This window comes from Emys orbicularis, chromosome 12, assembly GCF_028017835.1.
Source record: "Emys orbicularis isolate rEmyOrb1 chromosome 12, rEmyOrb1.hap1, whole genome shotgun sequence".
NCBI lineage: Eukaryota > Metazoa > Chordata > Testudines > Emydidae > Emys > Emys orbicularis.
Window position 1 is genome coordinate 27,319,018 of NC_088694.1, and position 18,438 is coordinate 27,337,455.

Consider the following 18,438-nt stretch of genomic DNA (forward strand, 5'->3'; position numbering starts at 1 on the left):
AGAATATATTATTGCCCTTATATAAATCAATGGTACGCCCACATCTCGAATACTGCGTACAGATGTGGTCTCCTCATCTAAAAAAAGATATACTGGCACTAGAAAAGGTTCAGAAAAGGGCAACTAAAATGATTAGGGGTTTGGAACGGGTCCCATATGAGGAGAGATTAAAGAGGCTAGGACTCTTCAGCTTGGAAAAGAGGAGACTAAGGGGGGATATGATAGAGGTATATAAAATCATGAGTGATGTGGAGAAAGTGGATAAGGAAAAGTTATTTACTTATTCCCATAATACAAGAACTAGGGGTCACCAAATGAAATTAACGGGCAGCAGATTTAAAACAAATAAAAGGAAGTTCTTCACACAGTGCACAGTCAACTTGTGGAACTCCTTACCTGAGGAGGTTGTGAGGGCTAGGACTATAACAGCGTTTAAAAGAGAACTGGATAAATTCATGTTGGTTAAGTCCATTAATGGCTATTAGCCAGGATGGGTAAGGAATGGTGTCCCTAGCCTTTGTTTGTCAGAGGATGGAGATGGATGGCAGGAGAGAGATCATTTGATCATTGCCTGTTGGTCCACTCCCTCTGGGGCACCTGGCATTGGCCACTGTCGGTAGACAGGATACTGGGCTAGATGGACCTTTGGTCTGACCTGGTATGGCCGTTCTTATGTTCTTATGACAGCAGGTAAGAGGAGTGGCCCTGCAGAGAGCTACATCCGTGTGAGCAATAACCATTTTAAAATGCATTGGAAACTTCACTGGGAGCTAAGCAAAGCATGAGAGAAAAATGTTGATCATGTTGTGACACCCTGGCATCCCAATATTCACCACTGTCATGTAATTGGGATATGTTTTGTACAAAGTGTGCCTTGTGAGGTGTCATTCTAAAAGTCTTGATCTGCTAGACAGTAATATCTCATTGGATTGTATGTGCTATCATTGTATGTGAAGTTATGAAGTTTGGCTATGTATATGCTACTGAAACATGTTGTGAGATTGGAAACACCCACAAGCAGCCTTTCAGGTACAATAGTAAAAAGGCCAAACAATGTTAATGGCTTATTGAGGAAATGCACACAAGCACAAGGATTACCCCAGGAACTGTGTACAATAGAAACCTCTCAGAGATAGCACTACACAATGGGAACTGTTTGACCCAGGTCACAGCAAAACAGCTTTCCAGCAAGTGGGCAGAAGATATAAAAGGAGGACAATGACATCATGATGGGACCTCACTCTCCCTGCAACAACACACCTGGAAACACCTGAGGGGCAAGGACTGAACTGTGGGAAGTGATGGTCCCAGGCTAGAGGGATTTTTAGCTTGTGTATGTAAAGCTGGGAAAGCCAAGCTGCAAAGTCAAGACAGCTTGTGTCTTAAGAATCTGCCAGCCTGTTTATCACTCAAGGTGAGAATTTGCTAATTCATATCCTACCTATCTACTGTGTTAAACTCAGTTTGCGGTTTTGTTTATTTACTAAGGTAATCTGCTTTGATCTGTTTACTATCACTTAAAATCTATCATTTGTAGTTAATAAACTTGTTTTGTCTAAAACTAGTGTGTGTGGAAATTATAACTTGGGGCAGAAAGCTGTTGCATATCTCTCTCCACACTGAGGGAGGGGGTGAATTTTAGGAGCTTACTCTGTACAGTTTCCTGTGCAGCACAAGACGGTATAACTTTGGGTTTACACTCCAGAGGGGGGTGCGTGCCTTAGCAACTGGGAGGTGCCTTAGCTGAGCCTTCCCAGGCAGAGCTGATCTCAGCATGTGTGTGAAGCTGCAGCTCGGTGTGTCCTATCTGTGTGTATGCTGGTAAAATAGCAAGCTTGGAGTGCTTGGCAACTTATCACAGTACCACAGGGTGAAAGGGAGCCCAGGCTGGTGGGTCAGGCAGTCTCAGTGGTACCCTAGTTCCATGTGGCACCCTGGGGGAAACCCGTCACACATGTATAGATCTAATTAGAAGATATGGGGAGTTTCTGCACAATTTGAAGTTGCTGAATTTGCCCAGTGGACAGGGTGAGAAAAGGGAATTATCTTAGTCAACCAGCAAAATACACACAAATCAATACCTTGTCATCTTGGGCAGACACCACTGACTTAATTCCTGCTATATGCTTCTAATGAACAAAACGACTATTTAACGTCCAAGCAGAAATGTTTTTAGCTATCCAGGCAGCCTGGCTTTAAATGTGACCTGGAAGTGTTGATCACCCAGGCAATGAAGTAAAGTTCAGTGGAGTTTAATCTTTTCTGAATTCACTTTTAGGACATTTCCTGCTCTTCCTACATGAGGCACTAGCCTAAACAAGCTGTAATTTAGATCATGTCTCTAAAACTGCTGTTGAAGTGGGGAAATCAATCTGTACCTCACCTGAGCAAAGGTGGTGGGGCAGGGCACATGTGCCATCACTGATGGTGTTATTTACACGGAGAAAAATAAGCAGGACCTGGCTGAGAGCCAGGATGGACCTCGTGCCAGATGGAAACCAAATCTCATATCAGCTGATAGGGACTGATATGTGATTGCAAGGTGAAGCAAACAAGCTCAGTAATTCCTGAAGGAGCTTCCCAAAGACAGACTGCCGTCTAGCTGATCAGTACATCACAGCGCATATATCTACTGCAACGAATCACGGAGGGTGCCATTTTCAGAGCCCTGGTCCCGCTCTGTTCCCAGTCAAGTCAGTGGAAGTTGACTTCAGTGGGAGTTAGGCCAGTGCTGAGTGCTTCTGAAAATCGCACCTCTATCTGTGATACATGCAAGCCTACCTTCTACTAGACAGCCCCGTGTGGTGGTGAAAGACAGGCCATGTTTAACTCTCCCCACGGCATAGACATGTGCATCCTATCCTACGCTGGAAAATACCACTGCCTCTGCTTCTGTAAATGCTGCAAGTTCCTGCCACATGTTTCAACCTACCTATCTGGAAGATATTTTCATTTTTTAATGTGAATATTAAATGCAAAGAGACACTGTCAATTTGAAAATAATATTTCTGCCTGAATGCTTTGCAGAGACAAGGTGGGGGAGGTAATATCTTTATTTGGACCAACTGCCGTTAGTGAGAGAGACAAACTTTCGAGCTACACAGAGCTCTTCTTCTAGCTTTGTGCAGCTGGAAAGCTTCTCTCTTTCTCATCAACAGAAGTTGGTCCAGCAAAAGATATTGCCTTGTCACTCTAATGTTTTGGGACTCACACGACTATAACACTGCGTACAGCAATGAATTCTTTGCACACAGTCTTGCTACAAGTAACAACTGTATTCACTAAAACTGAAAGAAGCTAATGTACAGATTCATTTTTCTCCATGTTTCATTTGTTCATTTGAACTTACTTGGACCCTGAGTCTTCATTTACCCTAAGTCTCCTTGCAAATTTATCCCCACTCAGACGCACGCCCCTTATGCTGCCAGAGTGGTGTAAAGGGGCCCTAGAGTAAATGAAATCAGACTCCATGTTTCACTTGTTCCATGTGTTAGTTTCCCAGGGGATGGTCATGTAGCAAGTGGTAGGAAGGGTGGATTAGTGGCTAAGATATTGGTGTGGGGTGCACGAGCCTAGGGTTCAATTGCTGATTTAGCCACAAACTTCTTGTGTGACCTCGGACAAGTCACTTACTCTGCCCCAGGCCTTAATTCCCCACGTATAAATTGGGGCAAATATTTCCATACCCCACAGTGCTGTTGAGAGGTTCAAATCCTTTAGTGATTGTGTGGCACTCAAATACTATGGTGATAAGGACCCAGACAAGGGGGAAACTAAGTGAAATGGCTTTTATATGTAAGCAGGGTCTACATGAACTCTCCCCTGACAGCTAGTTGGGGTGGGGGAAGAGACTTCAGGAGCAAACTGTATTTACATGAACACACCTACTCTGTGTAGGTATCTAGCAGACAGGAGCTGTGTAGCTCCAAGTGATCACCTTTGGCTGGTGTTGGGTTACAAATCACTTTAGTACTGAATGCTGGGGTAGTGAAATGTTGTTACCTTCATTGTATGACTAAAGGGGAGCAGAACTGTGCAGGGCTTGTCCTGATTGAGGGGTCACCCTCAGCTAAAAGGAACTCGCTAAGCCAGGGGCTTGAATGCCAGACTCCTGTGAAAGACAGAAGGGTGGGGACTTGTGTCCTAGTCAGTAGGTGTGGCCTCTTCCTGAGGGTCTCTGGTCTGGTTTAACCTGTTCTGCCCCACTGTTCAAAGATAGACCTAAATATGCTTTATTAGGAGCCTTTTGTTATTTCAAGTACTCAATAAGAGCTGAAATCTCTTATAGAGGGGCAATGTTTCTGCCCAGCCTGCTGAGAGCTAAAAATCACTAAGAGACTGATCTACAGAGGTCACGGCGGAGAGGTAGGTGGCAGCAGAAGGTAACTGACATGCAGCTGGTGAAAGCAGTCGGCTGGTGGGAGCGGCTGGCGAAAGTGGCAAGCAGGCGGCTGGTGGGGTGGCCAGGTAGTGAGGAACAGTGACTGGCGGGGTAGCCAGGTGGTGAGGAACAGCAGTTGGCGGGGCAGCCCACAGAGAGGAACTGTGGCTGGCAGTGTGGCCAGCAGAGAGGAGCTGCAGCTGGCAGGGCAGCCAGCCAGAGCAAGTGCTCACAGGGTGAAGCAAGCAAGGTGAACTCACACAGATACACCTCTGAACCCTGGGTCCCCACTGACCAAGACAACCACTGTGAGTGGGGTGTGGTGAGGGAGCAGAGAGGGGCACAGTAAAAGAACTTTTGGTTGTAGAACTCAAGAACATGAGGCAGAAGGCACCACCCCACGCACTCTGGGGTGGGTGTCCTGCTCACAGTTTAATTTTTATGAATCCGGCTTGTGGCATTTTCCCTAATTAGTGTTGGGTGACTTCCCTCCTTTCATTAAAAGTTTCTTTTCTACACTCAGACTCTGTGCTTGCGAGTGGGGAAGTATTGCCTCTCAGAGGCACCCAGAGGTGGAGTGTAATTTTCCCAGGTTACTGGGTGGGGGCTCGAGCCAGTTCTGCGTTGTACTGTTGGAAAGGAACCCCTACATATTGAACCCGTCCCTGGTTGCTGCCGGCTCCGCCTGGCAGAAGGGTTACATATAGATATCAACAAGGGAGCAGAGAAGCCCTTATAAAGCATTTTTGAAGATTTTTTTTAAGTCATGATATAGTGGGCCTGCTTCTGCACCGTTCTGCACTCTGTGAAATCACTTACACCATCCTGATTTGGGAATTTGCGCTGCTCTACGTGACTGCACAGGGTACAGGGTGCTAGAGATTCAGACCTACAGAGGACAAGGTGGCAGAGAATCAGGCTCACAGTTTAAAGTGGGAGCCATCAGAAAATGGACATGTTTGTAATTAGTATAGTCTCAGCCATCTGCTGCTTGGGAGCAGATGTCAACTATTTACCAGAAGTCAAGAGAGATTAAACGAGGAGAGGGGAAGAGTAGACCAAGACACTGAAAACAACCTTTGACAAGTGACCAAGGCCAAGGACAGAGATTTAGAGGGGGTTGGATTAAGCTTTAGCATTATCCGATTTAAATCCTCGAGAGAAATTAAATTAAACTGTGGGATATCTTGACTGCTACCTCTATCAGGACTAAATGGTCACGCAAAGGGGGGCAGCTTTGGACAATTAATTAAACTACATGGAAAAAACCCAGATGTGCCTGAGGATCCTATTAGATCTACAAAGTAGGGCAGGGACTGTTAGCAGAGGTGCTGGAATCCTTCAGACGTAGGAGGTCCCCTAATGGAGGGGATCATGAGACACATACAGAGAGCCTCGAACAACAAACACACCTTTGCAAAATCAAGCTTGAGACAGAGCTCCTTTAAGCAGTAAGACCTAACATGGTATCATAGAATTGGGGCGGGGGGGAGGATTACAGCCTGCTTTGAGTGGCATTAGGAAGCAGAAAGCTGGAGAGTGAGTGACTTTAATCTCTCCAGAAAAGCAATAATTGCCCTGAAACTGCAACATCTTGACTGGTTTATTGCTCATACAAAATGGAATGTACATGTAAGATTGGGTGACAGCCCCAGGAGAGTCGCCAGGGCTAGCTGATTTGGGGGTTCAAACACCAAGGGACACCACAACTGCAAGTCTTTTAGGGCATGTCTTCGATGGCTCTGGGAGCAAGCCTCCCAGGCTGGGGCCACAGACTTGTGTTAGCGGGGCTCATGCTAGTGCTCTAGAAATAGCTATGTAGATGGTGCTTTTGAGCTGCAACTTCTACACAGCTAATTTGAGCATGTTAGCGCAAGCCTGTAGACCCAGATGCAGACTCGATACCAGATGCAGTGTAGATATGCCCAGACAGAGTTTAATTCCAATTTACTGGAAAGCTTCTCTCATCACAGAACAGACCGGTGTCTGCAGGGGATGCTATGGCCACAGTCAGACTCACAAGTATTCATTCAGGGTCCCTCCCAGTCCAAGCCAGTACTAACATGAAGAACCAGTTTAGGGAAAAACACTGTAATGCAGAAATTCATAATTGTTCTGGAAGAGATCTTCAAACATGATAGAGAAAGTTTTCTGGTATCAAATATCTAGGTTTTTGGTAAATGAAAAACGTTGATACCCATACGGATCACATTATCAACAAACTCTTTAGCTGCACATCCAAAGTCTATCTTAACTCTATGCACCATGTGAGCTGGAAATCTCATAAGAACAGGCATTCTTGTAAATGTCTACTTCTGGCCCCAGAAATCATGAAAAGATAGCATCTCTTGGAGTGTTTTGGAACTTCCGCATTCAATCCAAGCAAGGAAACAGAAGTGGGAAGGGGATTCATAGATTCCAAGGCCAGGTGGGACCATTATGATCATCTAGTGTGACCTCCTGTATAACACAGGCCAGAGAACTTTCCTAAAATAATTCCTAGAGCATAAAACATTAGGAGGGCAGGGGGAGACTTGCCTAAATATTTCAGAATCATGAAAAGTGGTTTGGTTTAAATTAGGTGGAAGTTCAGGTGGACGTGGAAGATCTTCTTCTGTCCCTAGTATGTTGAATGATGATCAGGAAAATTTTAATGAAATGTTTTTCTGTTGAGAAATGCCAATTCATCAAAACCAAAATTTCATGGGAAAGGGTGTCCGTTTCAACCAATTTCCCATTCTGAAACATTTTTGAGAAAAAAAATTAAAACCTTTCAAAATTGTCAAAATGCCCCATTTTGACAGTTTCACAACGAAAAGTTCTGGGATTTGGCTCAAAAGACTTTTCAGTTAGAAATGTAAGTTAATTTATAGCATTTTTTAAAAATGAAAAAAGGTCAAAAATCAAAACAAAAAGTTTAAGACTCTAACATTTATTTTCAATGATCAGTTTGCAAATTTTTTCAAGATTTCAACTTTTCATCCCAGTTTGGAATGGAAGAAATTTCCAAAATTTCAAAAAAATGTCAGGAGGCGAGATCTAGTTCCTGCTCCACTGTACGCATGACATCAGTGAAAGCTAATCAGAAAATGCTAGTTGTGTCCAGATGCAATTTTATATATAGCCCCCGCATGCAAACAGATGTTATTCTTCCATCCATCCGAGCTTGGAATGGTTCAGTTGAGCTGGCTCTTCTTGGGTGTTCTTGCCCTGCTCCAGGTTCTGTATACCCCAGTGAAGGAGATCTGACCAGGGTATGACCAATGTATTGAGGGACAAACCATTTCCGCAACGAAAATGGTTAGGGGTACGGAATGGCTGCCATATGAGGAGAGATTAATAAGACTGGGACTTTTCAGCTTGGAAAAGAGATGACTAAGGGGGAATATGATAGAGGTCTATAAAATCATGACTGGTGTGGAGAAAGTAAACAAGGAAGTGTTATTTACTCCTTCTCATAACACAAGAACTAGGGATCACCAAATGAAATTAACAGGCAGCAGATTTAAAACAAACAAAAGGAAGTATTTTTTCACACAACGCATAATCAACCTGTGGAACTCCTTGCCAGAGGATGTTGTGAAGGCCAAGACTCTAACAGGGTTAAAAAAAGAACTAGATAAGATCATGGAAGATTGGTCCATCAATGGCTATTAGCCAGAATGGACAGGAATGATGTCTGTAGCCTCCTTTTGCCAGAATCTGGGAATGGGTGACAGGGGATGCATCGCTTGATGATTACCTGATCTGTTCATTCTCTCTGGGGCACCTGCCATTGGCCACTGTTGGAAGACAGGATACTGGGTTAGATGGACCTTTGGTCTGACCCAGGATGGCAGATCTTATGTTCTTATGATATTTACCATTCGTTAATTAGACAGAGCAATACTTGCCCTCAAGGACAGTACAGTGAGATGACATGGATGGAGCTGAGGAAGCTGCTATCAAGGACAATCTTTTGGCAATTGAAATATGCCTAAACCATCCAGTATGTAAAAGTACCAACCCTGTAATTTGGTGCTGAAAGGGCATATTGAAACCCCATGCAAAGTTATCAGAAATTTGCTAGTGACTATGACACAGCACTGCAAAGGAACCCATTTTCTATCCTCCTATTTATGAATATAGCATTAACCACATAATCAACATGTCACACCTCCCTCATAAACTGATGGGAGAACTCTACATTTTTATGTTTATTTACACAGATGTTTCTTTGCAAAAACACTAGAAGACAAACTCTGAGCTCCAAGCAGTTCACAATCTCACTCTGTCTGATACAACCCACATGACAAATGGCCTGGCACAAAAGCAGACAGTGAAGAGGAGAGAAGAAATCAGTTCTGGACGGCTAAGCTAAAGGAGTGTTTGCAGAGCGAACCTCAGGAAAGAGTGAGAAGGGCGGGGGTCCCTGGGAAAGGAGGGTAGTGGGGTGAAGGTCTGCAGAATGATGTACAGTGTAAACAGAGATCACTTCACCTGTGTTTGAATTGTGGAACTGTGGCCAGCTTTGCACCAGCATCACACTAGTGCTGGGAGGGGGCAGAAGGGGGAGTGAATACGAATACTGTATCCCGTTGAGATGAGAGGGTATTTGGGGTTTTGCACCAGCAGAATTAAATATGAACCAGTATTTACCAAGACACTATGGCTGACACCCTTGTGCTGAGGGGCATATAATGTTCAGTGCTGCAGAGAGCTTTCCTTTTCTCTTTTGTCCCCCTAGCTTCCTCCTCCTTGTGAGAGTGGGCAAGCTTAGTGTTATCCCACAGCTGAATCCCTTTCCTTACTCTGTTCTGCTTTCCCTGTTCCCTTTTAAATTACTGGGACCTGTCCCTGGCTGCCTCTCTGTACCAGGAGCTGTGGTTGGCTGGAAAACAATCCAATATGGAGGACAATCCTTTTATAGAATAAGCCCCTTTCCCAGGAGGGCATATGCCAAAGCTCCAGGGCTGTTTCGTCTGTGCTGGTCAAAGTCACTTTTGCATCCACAATTCAGGTCACTTTGACACACACACACAACACACAAGTACCGATGCATGATCTGCAGGTGCAGTCAGGTAAGTAAACGTCCAAGCAGCCTAAATGGCACAAACAAATAATTGCAGGTGTTAGACTGTAACTGCAAATTGCAAGTATAAAACTAGAGGCCAACTTCTGACAATCTGGTTCTGCATTTGTAATAACAACACATAAGAGACTGTCTTGCACTAAAATGACAGGCTACTGGAGGTTTAAAGGCAATATTTTTGCTGATCACTAATTGCTGTATACTAAGTAAAGAAGCAGTTGTTATTAACCAACAATTTTAGAAGTTCCAAGACATAAGAAAACCCAAGGGTGAAAATAAATCCCAAAGACTCGTTCTAACCACTGTTGTGAAAACACAAGAGGTTTCCAGCAGTCTGTGATGCCACTTTCATAGTATGGCGAGGGACCTTAACCAAAAAATTAGCAAGCTTTAATTATGCTAAACATATCACCTTAGGCAACAGAGGGTCCTGTGGCACCTTTAAGACTAACAGAAGTATTGGAGCATAAGCTTTCGTGGGTGAATGCCCACTTCATCAGACGCAAGGTGCCACAGGACCCTCTGTTGCTTTTTACAGATTCAGACTAACACGGCTACCCCTCTGATACATATCACCTTAGGTTAGCAAAGTTTTAGTCAGTGTCCAAGCCTTCCGATTTAGATTTTCAGTCAAGTGACTAATTACCAGTGCTTTGGAGAGCAGAGATCTCAAATTTAATGAGACACTCTTAACACAGAGCTAACGACTTCAGATATCTAAGCGTTCTAAAATCCAGGAAGGGTGATAACAAAGGGAAGATTATGCAAATATACCCCCCACTTTAGGGTTTGCTTAAAAGAAACCAGGGTGCACCATCCCTGCAAGTGCTTTGAAATTGTGATGTATTTATTATTAGGGGGCAGATCCCGAGTTGGTGCAGATGGGCGTAGCTCGATTGATTTCAACAGAGCTACATGGATTTAAAGCAGCTAAGGGATTTGGCTCCATGTTTATGGCACCAGAGTTGTGCTCACTTGGGGTCTGCCCACACTGCAATGAGAGGTGTGACTGCAGCACAAGTAGACATGCCTGAGCTACCTTGGGTCTAGCTAATTTGAATAACAATAGTAGTGAAGCCCTGGCAGCACTAGCAACAGCTTGAGCTGTACAAGCCCACCTGGGACTTGTTTAGCTATATATTCGAGTGGCTCGTCCAAGTGCTGGACTTGCTGCTGCAGCTTTCTTGCTAGTGTTATTTGAGCTCGCTAGATCAAAGCTAGCGTGGGCCTGGCTACATGTGCTGCAATCACACATCTGACTGCAGCGTAGACATACTCTTGGATTCATCCTCCCCTTCATATGTTACAAGCCAGGAGAACGCAAGGGAACTAGTTCAGATAAAGCAGGAGTGACCCACACATCAGCCATCACACAAACTGGAGTGGAACCAAAACTTTTACAGGGCTCAGAAAAATTTGGATAACTTTAGTTTTTTTTCTTAATTTTCTCAGTTCAGGATCAGAAGCGAAAGTGCCAAAATACTGTGAGAAAGGCTCTATCCACACCCTGACACCAAACATTTCCCCAGAGAGGCTGTTATGAGATCTCCAGCTCTTCACTCCAGATGTTCTAAGCATCTGAACTTTGGTGTGTTTATGTGATTCAAACTTCTCAGCCTTCCGTATGCTACATGTCCCCAGGATACCAGAGCAAAAGAAATAATGTCATGAAAGCACCAGGGACTAAGAACAGGAGGTACCAAAGATCAATACAGACTTCTTGGTTCAATACCACTCCCCACAAAGAGGTAAAGGCAAAATCAGAGAACAGATACCTGAACTCAGGCTGATGTGATACACTCATGGTCACTTACTATCTAGACAGCTTGGGGCAGTGTCACATCAACTGTGGCCCTGGTTCTGCAAACACTCCTGCACGTGAGTAGCTTTACATGCTAAAGAAAGGGGGAACATGGGGCAAAGGGGTGGGACACTGAGCTCCTCCTGTGCTAAAAGCGCCCCACTTTTTTCCATTGCTTGAGGGAACAGCGCTCCCCCCCCCACACACACACACCTCCTTGGCTGATGCGGTGATAGCATCCCTTCCGTTTCATAAATGGTAAGGCCAGAGGAGACTTATGATAATATAGTCTGACATCCTGCATAACACAGGCCAGAGAACTCCACTCAGTGCCAACCTGCTTATGTGTGTAAAGTTATACATGTGTACAAGTGTGCGTAGTCTGGGACCCCGCGTCTGCATGAACCAAGCACCACGCCTGGGTATTTCTCCCACATACAGCTGCTCTGATTATTTCAATCATTCTGAAGGTTCTGAACACCGCATCCCCGTACTGGGCTAGTATTCCACTGGGAACTTGAAGCTGTTGTGGATATGACCGTTGTCACCAACAGGCCCCCTAAATGTGTGCTAAGATGATTTAACTGTTAGGGTAGATGGCGCAACACCGTTTTCAGCATCAGTATGGAATGGCAGTGTTGGCACTACCCTTTTTAACTCTAACATTTTCCACTGTGACTACAACCAGTGCAGCAGAAACCATGGAAACCTTAGGCCTGTGTACACGAGAAATGTGCCCCGGTGTAACTTAATCGGTGATTTTAAATCTATTTAGTTAAACTTGGGCAAACACTCATATTTCACTTTAAAGAGTGACTTACTTTTGTTTATCTTAAATCAAAATCTAACTGACTTAAGATGAACCCAAATAAACCTGGATTAAACTGAAATAAGAATGTTCACATGGACTTTTGCACTTTTTAAATTAATATAACAAGTTTTAAATTATTTTAAATTTATCTTTAGTTTAAAGTGACCACTTTAGTTAAGCCAATGCAAATTTCTTGAATACACAAGGCCTCAGAACAGACCAGGTGTTAAAACCAGCATGTTGTGTCACCCTTCTCAGGTCTAAGCAACCCCGTGGTTATAGCACTGGCAGTGGACAGAACTTTGTCTACGCTTAATGCTCCAAGTGTCGCTACAACCATAGGAAATTAAAGGAACATTTAGGCTAGTGTGGACCAGGCCACTGTTTGACAGAGTCTTGGTTCTACCAAGTTTTCACACCTGCAGAAGAACGCGACCTGATATAACACGAATTCGGCTATAATGCGGTAAAATAGCGCTCGTGGGGGCGGGGGGCAGATCAAAGCAAGTTCAATATAACACTGTTTCACCTATAATGCAGTAAGATTTTTTGGCTCCCGAGGACAGCGTTATATCAGGGTAGAGGTGTATTGGCATCTAATAATTCAGGGCCTGAGACAACTCCAATTCAAGTCCATGGAAAAAGCTCTCATTGTGTTGGGTCCTTATTCACTAAATGTAGCCCTTTGTTCTGTTTGTGAACTGGCTGTGATTTTGTATTAATGCCTTTGTTACTCAAAATTATTCAATGAATGTTTTAGGCCAATATATTCCAGCCTATGGGGCTTTTTTGTGAATGGTATGGTGTGACTCTTCATTAGATTATTCACTCTGCACTGCTACCAGGACACCAATTGTCAATGGCCAGCTGATAAAGGCTAGGCAGGTGACTGGTAGGGATTTTACAATATCATTAATAGCTCTTGTTTATTTGGATTAAAAAAAAAACACCTCAAACCAGCAAATGCTGCACATAGCCAATGTACATAGTGCTGAGGAATTGGATAATATCCCTTTAAATAGTTTGTGGGACTGCTAATGGCACTGAGCTGCACTAGAGGGGTCACAACCTATTTAAAGGGATAATAGAATCAAAGGACTGGAAGGGACCTCGAGAGGTCATGACAGGACTAAATATTATCTAGACCATGCCTGACAGATGTTAGTCGAACTTGCTCTTAAAAACCTCCAGTGATGGAGATTCCACAGCCTCCCCAGGCAATTTATTCCAGTGCTTAACCACTCTGACAGTTAGGAAATTTTTCCTAATGTCCAACCTAAACCGCCCTTGCTGCAATTTAAGCCCATTGCTTCTTGTCCTATCCTCAAAGGTTAACGAGAACAATTTTTCTTCCTCCTCCTTGTAACGACATTTTACAAACTTGAGAACTGTTATCATGTTCCCTCTCAGTCTTCTCTTTTCCAGACTAAACAAACCCATTTTTTTTCAGTCTTCCTTCATAGGCTGCGTGTCTGTCATGGAGGTCACAGATTCCGTGACTTTCCGTGACCTCTGTGACTTCTGAAGTGACCGCTGCTGGGGCAGTCTCAGGCCACTGCGTCCCCCTCCAGCAGCAGCAATAGTTTGGGTGTGGGAGGGGGTTCAGGACTGGGGGTTGGGGTGCAGGGCAGCGCTTACCTGAGGGGGGCTCCTTGGAAGCAGCCAGCATGTCCCTGCAGCTCCTAGGTGGAGGGGCCAGGGGGCTCTGCATACTGCCACTGCCTGCAGGTACCGCCCTCGCAGCTCCCACTGGCTGTGGTTCCTGGCCGATGGGAGCTGTTTAGCCAGTGCCGGCGGTGGGGGCAATGCACGGAGACCCCTGGTCTTCCCTCCCCTTAGAAGCTGCAGGGACATGCCGGCTGCTTCCAGGGAGCCATGCGGAGCCGGGTAGGAAACCTGCCAGTCCCGCCAACCCTTCCCGTCCAGCACCCACAGTGGTCCTGGGCTGCCTCCCCCCCAGCACCCGCGGTGTCCCTGGGCCACCCCCTCCCAGAGCACCCGCAGCCCCCCTGCCCAAGTTTTAGTTAGGGATATATAGTACAAGTCATGGATAGGTCACGGGCCATGAATTTTTGTTTACTGCCCATGACCTGTCCATGACTTTTACTAAAAATACCCGTGACTAAAACGTAGCCTTACTCATAGGTCATGTTTTCTAGACCTTTAAAAATGTTTGTTGCTCTTCTCTGGACTTTTTTCAAGTTGTCCACATCTTTCCTGAAATGTGGCACCCAGAACTGGACACAATACTCCAGTTGAGACCGTATCAGCGTGAAGTAGAGCGGAAGAATTACTTCTTGTGTCTTACTTACAACACTCCTGCTAATACTACCCAACTCCTATATATTACAGAGTAATGGAGTTTTACCACGGACTTCAATGGGAGCAGAATTAGGCCAGTGCTGAGCACTTCTGAAAATTCCCTCCCTTAATTCAGATTGTAAATGTTTTAGGGCAGGGATTGTCTTTTACTATGTGTATTTACAGTGCCTAGAACAGTGGAGCCCTGATCTTTTGAGGCCTCTGAGCATGACTGTAATACAAATTATTATTATTATTATTATTATTATTTTATTATAACAATGTGGTTGGTCCTCACAGCCCAATGGGATCAAATTCTGGTCTCTGTCACACAGATGATAATCTAGATCACAGTGGAGTTACTCTGGATTTGTATCCAGATAACTGAGATCAAGATCTGGCCTCTGGTTCTGTTTCTCTTCTTTGAGTGGATAATGAAACAAAAGGAGGGCTTGAACAAATCACTTGGAACAAGTATTCACCCATCTTTAGCTAACAGCGAAACCATTGTCTGTAGCACTAGTAGTATACTGCATCCAGTTCTAGGGTCCACGTTTTAAAAAGGCTGGTGAAAAATTGGAGATGGTGCAGAAAAGAGCCACAAAAATGATCTGCGGGCTAGAGAAAATGCCTTACAAGGAGAGACATAAAGAGCTGTTTAGCTGATCAAAAAGAAGATTGAGAGGTAACTTGATTACAATGTATAAGTATCTTCACAGGGAGAAAATAGCAAGACCTAAAGGGCTCTTTAATCTAGTAGAGAAAGGCAGGACAAGAACAAGTGGCTGGAAATTGAAGCCTGACAAACTCAAATGAGAAAGAAAGCACAAATCGTTAACAATAAGGGTGATTAACCAGTGGAACAAACTATCAAGGGAAGTGTGGATTCTCCAACTTTTGAAGCCTTCAAATCCAGACTGGGTGCCTTTCTGGAAGGGACGCTTTAGTCAAAACACAAGTGATTGGGCTCAATATGGGGATAACTGGGTGAAACTTGACGGCCTGTGATATACAGGACGGCACTAGAAGATCTAGTGGTGCCTTCTGCTCTTAACATTTAAGAAACCCAGTTCACTGGGTCCCGCGGCTAGCAATCACTTTCTAAAGTGGGTCAATTTCTCTTGGGTGTTGATTGGGCCAATCTTCATGATACTGTTTTGGAGCAGAGTGAGTTTGGAACACAGGGACTGAAACACCAGATCAGAAGCTGGTCTATGTAATCTGCCATTGGCCCAAAGTGGGAACTTCAGAGGAAAGCAAAAAAGTAGGGCTGTCAATTAATCACAGTTAACACACACGATTAACACACAAAAATGAATTGTGATTAAAAAAATGAATTGTGATTAATCGCACTGTTAAAGAGTAATAGAATACCAATGGAAATGTATTAAATATTTGTGAATGTTTTTCTACATATTGATTTCAATTACAACACAGAATACAAAGTGTACAGTGCTCACTTTTTACTATTTTTTAAGTACAAATATTTGCACTGTAAAAATGATAAAAGAAATAGTATTTTTCAGTTCACCTCATACAAGCACTGTAGTGCAATCTCTGTATCATGAAAGTGCAACTTGCAAATGTAGATTTTTTTTTGTTACATAACTGCACTCAAAACCAAAACAATGTAAAACTTTAAAGCCTACAAGTTCACTCAGTCCTACTTCTTCGCTAAGACAAACAAGTTTGTTTCCATTTACCTGAAAGTGAGAACTGGCATTGCAAGGTATTTACATGCCAGATATGCTAAACATTCGGATGCCCCGCCATGCTTCGGCCACCATTCCAGAGGACATGCTTCCATGCTGATGACACTCATTAAAAAAATAATGCATTAATTACATTTGTGACTTGGGGGAGAATTGTATGTTTCCTGGTCTGTTTTACCCACATTCTGCCATATATTACGTGTTATGGCAGTCTCAGATAATGACCCCAGCACATGTTGTTTGATTTAAGAACACTTTCACTGCAGATTTGATAAAATGCAAAGAGGGTACCAATGTGAGATTTCTAAAGGTAGCTATAGCACTCGACCCAAGGTTTAAGATTCCGAAGTGCCTTCCAAAATCGTAGAGGGATGAGGTGTGGAGCATGCTTTCAGAAGTCTTAAAAAGGAAGACTCCGATGTGGAAACTACAGAACCTGAACCACCAAAAAAAGAAAATATACCTTTTGCTTTTGGCATCTGACTCATGATGAAAATGAATGTGTGTTGGTCTGCACTGCTTTGGATTGTTATTGAGCAGAACCCATCATCAGCATGGACGCATGTCCTCTGGAATGGTGGTTAAAGCATGAAGGGACATATGACTCTTTAGAGCATCTGGCATGTAAATATCTTGCGATGCTGGCTACAACAGTGCCATGCAAACGCCTGTTCTCACTTTCAGGTAACGTTGTAAACAAGAAGCAGGCGGCATTATCTCCTGCAAATGTAAACAAATTGGTTTGTCTGAGCGATTGGCTGAACAAGAAGTAGGACTGTGTGGATTTGTAGGCTTTAAAGTTTTACATTGGTTTATTTTTGAATACAGTTATTTTTTGTACATAATTCTACATTTGTAAGTTCAACTTTCATGATAAAGAGATTGCACTACAGTACTTGTGTTAGGTGAATTGAAAAATACTATTTCTTTTGTTTTTTACAGTGCAGATATTGGTAATAAAAATAAATATAAAGTGAGCAGTGTACACTTTGTATTCCATGTTGTAACTGAAATAAATATATTTGAAAATGTAGAAAACATCCAAAAAGTTTAAATAAATGGTATTCTATTATTGTTTAACAGCGTGATTAATCGCACGATTAATTGCGATACATTTTTTTAACCACGCGATTCATCGTGATTAATATTGACAGCCCTACAAAAAAGCAACCCCCCCTTCCTCCCCCCCCAAAAACCCCAGTGCACTTAGCTGGTTGTGCAATCCTGTGCCAAAGGATGAAATATTTTCCTTGCATTCCTAAACCACAGGACTGCTCTGTTTACACGGCCCCTTGCCTCCAGTATTTTCAGGATCTTGGTGAGCATCAATAGAACACACATGCAGGCAGTTTCCTATATTGTACAGCATGGTTGGTTTGTTTTTTTTTTAAATACACAGTGTGATTATGGTCTATTGTGCCCATAATCCAGGGATTAAGGGTCCTTAACAGTGTGCATTGGCCCACTTGACCAAGAGTGCCTGCTATCATGCTATTGCTCTAGGGATTACAGGGGCATCTCACACCCTTTCAATGAAATCCTAGTTCTCTCTGTTGTGATTAAGCAGGTGCAAAGTGTGATGTATGTTAGCCATTGCCTGCTGTTTCTCCTTTCATCTATTCAATGGAAATTGCTAGGCCTTTTCCCTTGTGACTCAGATCAGGGCCTGGGGGTTACAAGGAAGTGTGCTGGTGTCCTGAGCCTTCTACTATTGTTATTTATTATTTCTATTACAGTATTGCCTCAAGACCTCAACCAGGGACTAGGACACAGGGTATAAACACCTAGCTGTCTGCCCTAGAGGGTTCACATTCAGAGATTCTGATACTGTGCAACAGGGAAACAACCATACAAGTTGTGGGAAGAGAAAGTAACAGTGAAGTCAGGCACGTTTGCATGACTTAGTAGTCACCATTGGAATCAGAGGGTTTCTGTGCTTCCCCGCTTCCCAAATTCTTCCAGGGCATGTCTCCAACTCAGACTATATCCAGGAGCATCCAGGAGGCAGCATGCTCATTCCCTCAGAGCCGGAGAGGGAACAGCGATCACCTTGCAAGCTCAGGAGTGATTCCTGTTGACTGATGCTTGGTGGGGCATCAGCTGTAACCACCCTTGAAACCTTCTGACTCTATGGCCTGACTCTCAAATGGGCTGAGCACCAGCTGCTCTCACTGTGACCCAATTAGTTCCTTAGTCCCTAAGAATATCCTAATTTGGAGGATTATTCACTATGCTTTATGGAGAGCTCTCCATATAACCAATGGAAGTCACACCATGCTGTATTGGGTTCTCTCTCTCTAACTGGGTTACCACTGCTCTATTCATTTTGGTTGCAATGGCTCGGTCCTGACAGGAGAACAG